We start from the raw sequence: 12,683 nt of genomic DNA, 5'->3' as shown, positions 1-12,683 counted from the left end.
TCCCTCTCTCTCTCTGCCCCTCCCCTGCTTGTGTTCTCTCTCTCTCTCTCTCTCAAAATAAATAAACTTAAAAAAACAACTATTTTGGTTTTGTTCATAAGCAAACAAATTTTCACTTAATTCATAGATCCATTAGACTCTTACAGGAAAATTCTTAGTCTAACTCACCTTTGTATATATAACACTAGTGTTTCTCTAATTATCTATGCTGAAGCACCAGGCTGCCCCCCAAGCCATTGGGTGGGCACTTTCATAAAATAAACTAAAAATTAATTACTAGAATAATGAAATTAATAAAACATAGAAATGCAAATCCCAATTCTTTATTATTAGATTTAACAGGCAAAATCATAGTTTAATCAATGGAATTAAGAAAAAGTAGGATATCTGGGTGGCTCAGTTGGTTGAGTGTCTGACTCTTGATTTGGCTCAGGTCATGATATCAGGGTCATGGAATTGAACCCCAGGTTGGGCTTTGCACTGAGGTTGGTGTGTGCTAAAGGTCTCTCTGTCCCTCTGCCACTCTCCCCCACTCGTGCTTTCTCTCTCTCTCTCTCTAAAATAATAAAAAAAAAAATTAAAAAAAAGAAAAAGAAACACATGAAAAAAGAATGAAAAATTTAGAATAATACACATTATTCTTTCCAGTGTGCATATAAGATGATTAATATAGAGGATCAATATTATACACCTATTTTGGGTCATTCCGCAATATAATTGAACAAAAGCTTATGAGTGAAACACTAACTTCATACATTAAACTCCTGCTTGTTCATTTTTAATATATGCCATATGTATCAATACTTAAAGTTTTTTTTTTTTAATTTTTTTTTTTAACGTTTATTTATTTTTGAGACAGAGAGACAGCATGAACAGGGGAGGGTCAGAGAAAGAGGGAGACACAGAATCTGAAACAGGCTCCAGGCTCTGAGCTGTCAGCACAGAGCCCGACGCGGGGCTCGAGCCCACAGACTGTAAGATCATGACCTGAGCCGAAGTTGGACGCTCAACCGACTGAGCCACCCAGGCGCCCCTTAAAGTTTTTAATATGATGAATAATCCTGCTTGTTCATTTATTTAATCTAGATTGGCTTGATAACATTGCTATTTTCAGGGGATAACATAGAGATGATTACTGAAGGGAATGGAAGAAGGGATTTTAAAGCACATATTTCACTTCACTTCCCATTCTGTATTTATGTATCAGGGCAGCTTTGCTATTGCCTGCTTCTTGGTGTAGTTAGAAACAAGAGCTCAGAAATCCATCCTTCTGGGTTCATATCTTGGTACATTGTTTACCAGATATCATACATTAGGCTATTTAAATGATCTGAGTCCCATTTTCCTCACGAATAAAGTGGGGTTTATAATTTGCATAGGGTTCTTGTGATTATTAAATTAACACATATTAAAGCGTTTTGTAAATGCTCCCCAATTGTTACTGCCATTTATCAGAGACTAAAAGCAAGAGATTGAGTTTGATGGCGTCAGAGATAAGGGCAGGCAGGAATGAGAAGCTGTCCATTAATGAAACACTTCCAGTGTGTTGTAGGCATGTGGAGAAGATGGTGAGAAAGCCTTCCTTCTTCTATCCTTCCCCTCACGTGCTGATCATGGGAGGACCCTGAGGTCAACTGTCCCTCAGTAAAGGGCAATGGGATACTGGGGGTGTCTGCAGACCCTAGCCCAAAGTGGTGAGTGCTCTCCTCAGTGTCCTTGGCCTGGACCACCTCCAGATGCCTTTCTAGCTCTAATTTGCTAGAGTCACCAAGAAGCCTTCTGGCTTTATTTCGGTTTGCCTGGGACATCTTAAGATATGATTTGCTCTTGGCTGAAGTTTAGCCACTACGATTTATTTTATCAGGACTTCACATCTTCTGTTTCGATCACTGAGTTCTCTGTCAACTTGTGATGACAGACTAAAACTCTGCAGCCCTGACAAGTGCTAGTCAGTTTCTCATTTTCTCTTCCAACCGAGGTGAACTCCACACACCTGTCGGGTGTCTGCTTCCTCCGTGTGTCCTGGGCTCCTCATTAGAGCATTCTACCCACCCGGCCTGAGCCTGAACTCCTCACCATGACCTTTTCTACCACTCCATTAAAGGTGTGCATGATGTTTCCTCAGGCTCTGATCTCCTAATAATAGTAAAGAAATATTCCAGATTTGTTGTGTCTGACTTATAAGAATCCCATTTCTTCCTTAGGATGACTTAATATTGGAAACCTCTGGCAGGTTTATGGGGTTGATTTGAGGAGGGCAGTATAAGTGCCACAAATCCATGTCCTTAGATAATCCGGGATAGGCCATGGATTACCCAGGACTGACACTCATATAATTGTGGCAAAGTCTCTAGTGGAGTCTCCTCCATGTGCAGATGTCAAATGGTGGTTGGATGAGATATCTTCCACTTAGGAAGCACCTGTAGCTCTTCAAGCCTGAATCGCCCAGCCTTGGCCAGTGTTCCAGGCCTAGCTGCTTTGGTGTTGCCCTTGGCCTTTGTCACTTGTTCCATCTAATACATGACTTTACTCTGATTACCTAGAGAAGTATTTATGGATCACGGCAATAAGCCTCTAATAAACTCAGTCCCCAAACCTGGCCACTTCCATGAAAACACCTGTCAGCTGAGTTCATCTATTTCCTTCAGATTTCCACTTAGTAAGGATACTTTTCATGTATATGGTGTTTTTCAATTTACAAATATACGACATATTTTGAATCAAATGGGGTTAAAGTCCAACTTTTTATTTTAGAAATGAGGAAGCCCAGGCTTCAGAGGCTGTGTGATATACCCAAGTCCACAGAGATGTTAATGGCAAGGCCAGGGCAAAATTTATGCTTCTTAATGATAATAGCAAATATGCATTAAACAGAGAAAACAGAATAAATATATTCTAGTCTTAGAAACTAAACCTGTCTTACAGTGGGGGTCACTGGGGCATAGAGAGCTTGAGTAATCTGTCCATAGTTGAATGGTTAATGGTATGGATGTGGGTTCAAGACCTCATTGGTGGCCACAGAGCCCATGGCTGTGTGCCAGATTCTGCTGCCTCTGTCTGTCTCCTGATACCCGGTACTGTGTTCCTAGCCTCCTCCAGTCCCCATCAAAGCTCTATAGGAAGCAGAGAAAGACCTATTATTACAACTTGGCAAGTGAAAAAAATTGAGGGTCAGAAAAGATGGCCATCAGGGAAAGATCTTTAGGTTATCCCCAAGTCTCCCTGCAGTGAGACCCCAGCTTTTGATTATTTCCAGGAAGAGGGATGAAATTCAGCCCTCAAGTACGGTTAGGGGATGAGTCTCTGTATCTTCTGCTGGCTGGTCAGGCAACTTTTTGATGGCTGGGAGCCCTGTGTCATACCAGCAGTTACTATCTTTAATCAGTCCTGGTAACAAAGTAATCACCAGGAAGCACTTAGGCTTCTAGTTTCTTTCCCCTAACTGACCAATAAAGAATATTCAAATTCACAAATGTTCTTTTTACTGCCTTCCAAATGATTCCAGTGAACCAGCCAGTGTTGTAAGAAGTACATTTCTTTTCGTTTTATTTGCTATTTGCAATGTTATAGTTTTCACTCTGAAGGCCCATTGGCTGGTGCTCAGGAAATTTGGAGATGTTATATTTGTCAGTTGGGTTGGACTTGGCTTACACACTGAACTCAGATTCTGTATCTGGGACTCACCACTGTTAAGCAGGGTTGATTCGGCTCAGCAGAACTGAATTCACGTATCAGCTGGAACAATAGCTCTATGCTGCCATCTACTGGAACTCTAGAGAATATGCTTCTCCTATGTATTTATTAGAAAATGTTGTAAAACGGAATTAACAGAGAGCTAGAAAAACAGAAAGAAAAAGAAACATAACAGATGTTTGTATGCTGGAAAAGTAAGCCCAAAAGGATTATTTCGAAGCCAAAATGACCGTAAATAAATGTAATGAAGTTATACTATACTTTCATTTTCTTTTCAACATTTGCTATACTCGCTGTTAGAAGTTTTGGCCTGAAATCAAATACCTGCTGTAGTACTGAATCAGACTGAAGCTGAGCATTATCTCCTGCAGATGTGCAATTTTCTTCTTGGCTAAAACCAATTGAGAAATAAGAAAGGCAATAGGGAAAAATTCTCCCAAGGCACAGCAGACAAAGATCACAGTAAAAGGAAATTCCTGAGATAAAATGGTGTTTGTAATCCTTAAGAAAGGCTCAGAAAACATTGTACTTGCTATGAAACATGATTTTACCGAAGTCATCATCTCCTGAACCTATAGACACTTCAGAACAGGGGACTTAACTTTTCCAAGTCCAAGCCAGCAATTTATCAAGCTCTTTGGAAGCCCCTTGTTTTGAGGTTTAAATCTCAGATAACTGAAAACTAAGATAAGCAGAATTTTAATTTTTTAATATTTTTAAAGTACAATCAAATCACAGAAAGTTTAGAAATGAGAAAATAGAGGTAGGTACCAGATCCATGAACCAGAAGTCTCAATATTGTAAAGATAGTTATTCTGTCCCCCAATTCAGTACGATTCCAATCAAAATGCTAATAAGGAGATTCTAAAATTCAGATGGAAAAATCAAGTGCCAAAAATAACCAAAATTGTCTTTAAAAAGCAACAAAGTTAGGGAACAACCTTTCTACATAGCAAAACTGGTTATACAACTATAGTATGATATATATTGGTCGTAAGATAAGCAAATGGAAATAAAGGGAGGGGGCAGATTAAAGAGCTCAGGAACGCCTACTGAAACTTGATAAATGACAGAAAAGATATTTCAAATCAATAAGGAATAATGTTTTCAATAAATGATGCTGTGGCGATTGGTTTACTGGCCAAAATAATAAATAAAAGAATCTGCATAATTCATACCAAACAACAAATTTTATTTAAAGGCGGACAGAATACCTTTGCAACCTTAAAGTAACTAATGATAATCAAAGCCTAAAACACTCACAATTTTAAGAAGACTGTTCATTTTGGCCATGTTAATATTAAAATCTCTGCACAAGGTAAAAGACCATAAACAGAATGATAACACCAGAATCAGAGAGGTTTTCAGTGTATAGGCAAAGGGCTCATCTCTAGAACAGGAGAAATTCCCTAATCAACAAGAAAGAAATGAAGTACAAAGTAATGGATGAAGGCTAGGAATAGGTACACCCAGAAGGGAAAATCCATATAGCCAATAAATATTTGAATAGATACTCAGCCTCGGAAGCAATAAAAAATGCAAATTAAAACAATTATAATATTTGCAAATATACTTTACTAATAAAGTGTGCTATTAGGATGCAATATTTGACTATGGAAAAAGATATTCTGTTATTCTGTATATTGTAGTTTTTTGCAGCTTATATTAAAAATAGTTTAAAATAACAGAAATTTGCTTTAAACATAATTGTAAGTGCTCTTTGTTCTGCTTGGTTTTGGGTTAAACATCAGCTCCTCAAGTAAACTTTCACTGACTGCCAGCAAAGGAAGGGCCCCTTGGTTTAATTTGTCAGTTGCTCACTGCTTTTATAGCATTAAACACAGCTGGCTCTGATTAAATATTTATTTGTGAAATATTTTGTCAATTCTTCCCCTTCCACTCAGGCAGATTTGATCTCCATGTCTGGCAGAGACTAGAAATTGAATAATTATTTGATTAATGGACAAATGCCCTTTTGGTATACGTCCTAGGGTCAGTATCACTCAGCTCCAATCCCTCATAAGTTCCTCATCCATATCTACTGACAATTCAAGCTTCTGTGCCAAATCCCCAGCCACTAGTTCAGTCATGTTGAGTGTACTTCTAAAATACATACTAATATGGGAACTTGACTCCTCCAAGTTCATAGAATTCCAGTGATAAGACTTGAAGTATCAAGGGCTTTCAGATAACCGAAAGTCTAATAAACCAAAGCACCCCATCTCTGAGATACTCGCTTTTCAAGGCTGTTAAGCAGATACTTTCTCCCATGTTCAATAAAACAATATCTCAGCCTCAGTGTGAGGTTGCTGTCAGCTTCCAGCAAGAACTGCTTGTATTTCCACTTGTCTGTGATGCCATTCTCCTCTGGGTCCATCATCTGTCATGATGAATCTTTACCATTTGAGGAAGAGATGTCATTTGAAGCAGCGTTCAGAGACCCTCTGAAAATCCACAGTGCACCAAGAAGACACAGTTTCAAGTGGTAAAACAAGTGCAATTAGCTATCCTTATCAGAGTCAGGGTGAGAAGCTGCCAAAAGCTCTATCCTTCTTCTGGAAGGCTTGTGTCTCTTAGGGCAGCAGGGCTCTCCACTGGGGTCACGCCCAGGTCTCTGATTTAGGATTGCTGGTCAGGCTGAGTCTGTGTCACTTCCCATTCAGCTTCTGAGTGCTCTGCCATTGCAGAACTACAAAAATATTGATTGTTGCACAGCAATATTTACTTCTGCTTCTGAACAGCATGGTGTGGATCTTTGAAACCTTGTGCACAGTGAGGCCCAGAAACTCTGCAACTTTGTTCCAAACCCATTCTGTATTTGTCTGGTTTTCCATTTGATTTTTAGTTCCTTATTGAAGTGAGATGGTTGCATTGTTTTCTGTCTCTGGCATGAAAAATAAAATGGAGTCACTTTCTAAATACATACTGCTACTGGAATGGCCATCACTTTTTGACCCTTGCAGTTGTCTACAGGAAACACAGTTGATCCTGTTGTTGTGGTGCTCTTCTCCCTATTTTCAGAGCTTAAAAGACACCAGATAGCTTGATTACTTTAAAGTCAAGAGTAGGTTAGGCTATGATTTTACAAGCTTGTACTGAAGGTATTGCCTAAGAGAGTAAGAAAAATAAAAATTATATAGGCAGTGTAGAATAGTGTTTCAAAGTGTTTTTGTTTGTCCACTCATTTTGGCTGTGTCTTGTTTTTTTGTTTTTTGTTTTTTGTTTTTTTCCGGGAGGAAATAATCCCATTCACTAACTGTTAACAAGAAGATTGTCTAATAAGTCTCAGTTCAGTGGAGAATTCCTTGTCCAGTGCAGTTTAGATGATTGTGGTTTGGTCTCATAATGCTGCCATATTTTCCAACAGGTTAGAAAACTAGCAGTTCCTTCATCAAGACCTCTACTTTCACCTTTTTATCCTGAGGTATCTTCAATCCTGCGATGGTTAATTTTTTTTTAATTTAAATTTAAAGTTTTTATTTAAATTCTAGTTAGTTAACATACAGTGTAACATTAATTCCAGGTGTACAATATAGTGATTCAACATTTCCATACAACAGCCAGTGCTCATCGCAGCAAGTGCCCTCTTTAATCCCCATCACCTCCCCTCTGGTAACCATCCCCCATCCTCCATCCCTCCACCCACCTCCCCTCTGGTAGCCATCAGTGTGTTCTCTATAGTTAAGAATCTGTTTCTTGGTTCCCACCCCCCTCTATCACTCTTGCTCTCTTTTTTTCCGCTTTGTTTTTATTTTCTTTAATTCCACATATGAGTGAAATCATATGGTATTTGTCTTTTTCTGACTGACTTATTTCACTTAGCATAATACTCTCTAGCTCCTTCCATATCATTGCAAATGGCAAAATTTCATTCCTTTTTATGGCTGAGTAATATTTCATTATATATGTTTTATATATATATATTCATTATACACACCCACATAAATACACATATATACATACATATGTGTGTGTATAGACACACACACACATACACACACACACACACACACACACACATCTTTGCTATCCATTCATCAGTCAATGAACTGGGCACCTGATAATTCCATAATTTGGCTATTGTAGATAATGCTGGTATAAACATCATGGTACATGTATCCTTTTGAATTGGTATTTTTGTATCTTTAGGTAAATACTGAATAGTGCCATTGCTGCATTGTAGGGTAGTTGTATTTTTAACTTTTTGAGGAAGCTCCATACTGTTTTTCAGAGTGGCTGCACAAGTTTACTTTGTCAATCACTGACAGTGCAAGAGGATTCCTTTCTCCACATCCTCACCAGCACCTATTGTTTCTTGAGCTGTTAATTTTAGCCATTTGGACAGGTGTGAGGTAATGTATCACTGTGGCTTTGATTTGCATTTCTCTGATGATAAGTACTGTTGATCATCTTTTCATGTGTTGGTTGGCCACTGTGATGGTTAATTATATGTGTTAACTTGACTGGGAGATGGGGTGCCCAGATATTTGGTTAAACATTATTCCAGGCATGTTAAAGATCTGGGTAAGACTGACATTTTAATTAGTATAATGAGTAAAGCAGGTTTCCATCCCCAGTGTGGGTGAGCCTCATCCAATCTTTTGGAGGCCTGAATAGCACAAAAGGCAGAGTAAGCAAAAATTCGCTCTCTCTGACTACTTTTGAGCTGAGACATTGGTCTTCTCCTATGCAAAGACTGGAAGTACACATCAGCTCTTCTGTATTGCCAGCCTGCAGACAGCAGATCTTGGAACTTATCTGTGTCCATAGTCACATGGGCCAATTCCTTATAATAAATCTCTTTCTCTCTCTTTCTGTACATACAGGCATGTGCGTGTGTGTCTGTGTGTCTGTGTGTGTGTGTTTCTCTGGGACCCTGACTAATGCAAGTCCTTAGTCAAGTAGTCACTGGCCAGTGGAGAACCAAAGACAGCTATCAAAAGAGAACCAGATAATTTACCCCTAAATAGACAACTTTTGAAGCCCTGTTCTTGGAAACTCTCATACTGGAAAGTTCTGTTATTATCTAAGTGTGATCTTCCCAAGACTAGCAAATTTCTGGCAAGGAACACAGGAGATCTTCTTAGATCAAAGGCAATTAGATGGGAGGCACTTAGGCTTAGAAAGAACAACTCCCTTGACATGAAATAAAAGCATGTCCCACATTAGGTAAAGGAAAGACTCATATTAAATAATGATTAATGCACAATGAGCTATAATCATGTGCCAGTAGCAGATCACTGTTACTGTGCAAATTCAATCGTGGTGGACTATGTAAGTGCAGAGTATGGAATGTGTCAGTGTGTTTATAACAACATCTCAGGGAGAGGATACTCTGAATCTTTACTCCTACATTAAATAGACAGAAATAGGATGGTGTGGAATAGGCCTTTTCACATTAATATAATGTTAGCTGAGCACATGCTATCTGCAACCGAACATATATATTTTTAGCATCTCTTGCAGCTAGTTGTGCTATGTGACTTAGTGCTGGCCAATGGAACAGAAACAGAAGTGTGGGAAAAGTCTGGGCCAAACACTGAAATGCCCACCTAACTCTTGTGCATTTTCCTTCTTCTCACCAGCAGAAAAGCAAGTGTGGTGGTAGGAGCTGGAGCAGCCACCCTGTACCATTACACAAAAGGGGTATGTGGAGAAAGGTATATGTGCTTGTACATGGAAAGTCTATGTATAGCAACAGAAGAGAAAGGAACTAAATTCCTGATGATTATGGGGCTGCCCTAGCAGCTATGGAACACCCACCTGGACTTTTGTATGATGGAGAAATAAAATAACTTTGAAGAATCAGGATTTTGAGTCTCTGTGCTCTCTGTTATGGTGTAAATCCAAACTAATACAAGTGCCTCAGGGTATTTTATCAGAGTATCTTATCTTACTAGAAATAGATACCAGGGCCTAGGAAGGTAGAATTATATTAAGGTTAATGGTGCAGGTTCAGCTCCATTGCTTGCGTGATATGTAAACTTGAGCAAGGTACTGAAGCGCTGTGCCTCAATTTACTTCATCTGTGAAATGGAGATAACAAAAGTGCCTAGGTCACAGGGTTTATATTGGATTAAATGAAAAAAAAAAAATGAGAAAACGCTTCCACACAACGTAACCATCTAATTGCTATTTACTATTATAACTATTTTTCATCTCCTTTTGAAATGGCTATCAAACACGACTTGATATATAATTTGTTCTCTTAAGTATAGTGGCACACCCTATAAATAACCCGTTTCCATTTTAAATGAAAATATTAATATTCTAATATTCAGATCTATCACTTGTTGGTTTAGATGATATGAAACAATTAAGCTTCATAATATGCTACAAAGATGAGGATCAGACCACAAATTAGGTGATTTTCTGAAGGTGAACCAATAATATTGTGATTGACATGATACTAAAAAGATGAAGATAGTAATAAAAGTAACAATAATAAATAAAGTTGACTGAGGATTTTTACATGCTAGACAGTGTACTGTCTTTTTAAATGTGTTGTCTCCTACAATCTGCAGTATAATTGCATAACATGGACATTATTATACTAATTTTAAGGATGAGAGAAACTGAGGTCAAGTTAGTTATGTTCCCTGCTCCGTAACACATAACCATTAGTGATTAGATGAGGAATTAAAATTCAGTTATTATTATATTTTTTTAATTCCAAACCCTATTTATTTTCCATTATTTTACCATGAACTCCTTGAACTCTTGCCTAAGGAAGCATTCAGTTTGCATCTATCGTTTCCTTTAATACATTAGGGTAAATATACCAGTTTCCCCCTTTCATGTTCATTAGAGATCTAGAGATTGATTCTAGGCTCATTATTTTATCTTATTTATTAAATATACTCAGTTTTTTTTTTTTTTTACAAGAATGAAAGTACTTTAACTTGGGATTCCAGTAAGAAGAAGGAAGACTTATCTTTCTTTAAATGCAGCAGGTTACAGGTTGATTGTTTCTTAGGATATTGTAGCACATATTTAATGAGGCTGTGGTGTCCTAATCACTATAGGAACATAAGGAAAGTGGCAAGCTACTTCTAAATTCTGGGCCTTAGTTTCCCCACCTGAAAAAGTAAATTTGTTTGCACCAGATCATCACCAGTTATTCTAATTATAGGTATTATTTAAATAGGACTTCTCTCTTCCTCTCTCTCAACTTTCCACCTACCTCCCTTCCTTCTTTCGCTAAATTAGTCATATTAAAATACTTTACTTAGCTTTAATCACCATGAATGGGCCATCTGCTTCTATATTTCATCAAAAAGTAGAATTTGATCATGGCTGCTATAAAAGAATATTTGCATTATTTATATTATAAGCAAATGAATCTGACATTTATACCACTGTGGCCTAAATTCTTCTAAATCTTGTCTTATATATGAAATGTGTATGATGTGTAGAGTCTTAGAAAGCTCTTAAGAAGGTTTTCCCAGTTGAACAAATCTCTTTGATCTTCTCAAGACTTGAAAGCTGCAAGTGTGGAATACATGAATATTTCTGAAATTCTCAATATTACAGGTAATTCAAATTTAGTCTCGGTATTTTAATATGATCAATGAGTGACGTGTATATCAAGTGGATGTCATTTGGCTGTTAATGCAATACACTGCATCTACTAAATTAATCTTGTGAGTATTTTGTTATCATACAGGATTAGAAAAAGACTCTCCTTGTAGAGTCAACTTTAGAAAACACGATAAATGCAAATCTATGTTTAGACAGTTCAGTGGCATTTGAAAAAGGATTTGTTCTTTTTAATGTAATCATTTTAAGATATCTACATGATTTCACATGGTTAAGTGTAATTTTATTTGGTCTATTTGATACCCCTCATTTAAAGAATAAGAATTTACCAAGAACCAGTCTTGAGCAGAATCTTTTGTAAGATTCTATTTATATTTGTAAATTGGACTGTGAAACACGTGGAAAAGGGAAGAGACCGACAAAAAGAATTTGTCAACTCTGTCCTCCAAGTACTTATAAGGGGTGGAGAGAAAAACCATATGGTAATCAAAATGGCAGAGAAACATTACAAAGAAACATATAAATATGCACAAAATAAGCATCAGTATTTTGTAGATGTAAGTGAATTCACACTTATGTGATATGAATTTTCAAAAGATAGAGGAAGAAAGGAGAGGAAGCGTGAGGAAGTAAGGAGGAAAGAAGTGAAGGAGGAAGGCAGCAGGTGGAAGGAGAGAGCGACCATTTACACAAAGTCACTCATACAAAGTCATACTGTAGTCTTGAGTTGATGGTCCTCCCCAGGGAAACAGTCCAGAATGAGGTCCTCACCTAAATGTTACTGGAAGACCGAACTCGGGCAGTGGAAAGTGATATCATTTGACACATTTTCTTTTTTCTTCCTCCCTCTTCTCCCATTTCTTCATCTTTAGAGCACACTTTATATTTATGCTGAAATTTATAAATCCATTAATTTCAAAAATCCTTTGAACTTGTAAAACCAAAGACCAGAAGCATTCTGGATGTGCTGAAAAATATTTGGAATCAAGGTCAGTAAATTATCTAATGGATCCTTAAAAATGTGTTAAAGAAATGAATATATTGATGATTCAGTTTGGGGGTTAATTCTTTGCAGAATCTGTGTGATGGCAGTTACAGAATTGGGAATGTACTTTTGCAGATTGTTGCTTTTGTTCTTCAGGTTAGTGAAAAAATAAGGGCAAGAATGTTGCCTGGTGTGTGTGTGTGTGTGTGTGTGTGTGTACATGCATGAGAGATCAGTAATGTGAACAGGTCCACAACATTGGTCAAAGAGGAGAGGACAGGGTGATCCTGAATCTGTAGCCCAAATAGGAGTTGATAGGTTCACATTTGAAAGCCTGGTCACATTCCCATTATATATATTTTCTTCTTATTTGCAGTTACTGTTGTAGATCTTTCTTGGTTTCCAATTTTTCTTTTTTGTGACCTTTAGCCACTACAGGAACAGCATTTTCACATGGTAGCAAGTT

The 12,683-nt window shown here is 37.6% G+C and overlaps 1 long non-coding RNA gene across 1 annotated transcript in view; it reads right to left on the bottom strand.

Annotated features, from left to right (window-relative positions):
• Positions 1 to 4,689: 4,689 nt before the first annotated feature.
• LOC144617060 (uncharacterized) overlaps positions 4,690 to 12,683 on the bottom strand; it is a 42,412-nt gene continuing 34,418 nt past the window's right edge. Inside the window, exon 3 of the long non-coding RNA XR_013557076.2 lies at positions 4,690 to 6,716. This is a non-coding gene — a long non-coding RNA (uncharacterized LOC144617060). The remainder of the gene's footprint in view (positions 6,717 to 12,683) is intronic.

The sequence above is a fragment of the Panthera onca genome, chromosome C1 (assembly GCF_046562875.1).
Source record: "Panthera onca isolate mPanOnc1 chromosome C1, mPanOnc1 haplotype 2, whole genome shotgun sequence".
Classification (NCBI taxonomy): Eukaryota; Metazoa; Chordata; class Mammalia; order Carnivora; family Felidae; genus Panthera; species Panthera onca.
Note: the sequence above shows the minus strand (reverse complement) of the source record. Positions and strands in the feature narration are given on the sequence as shown.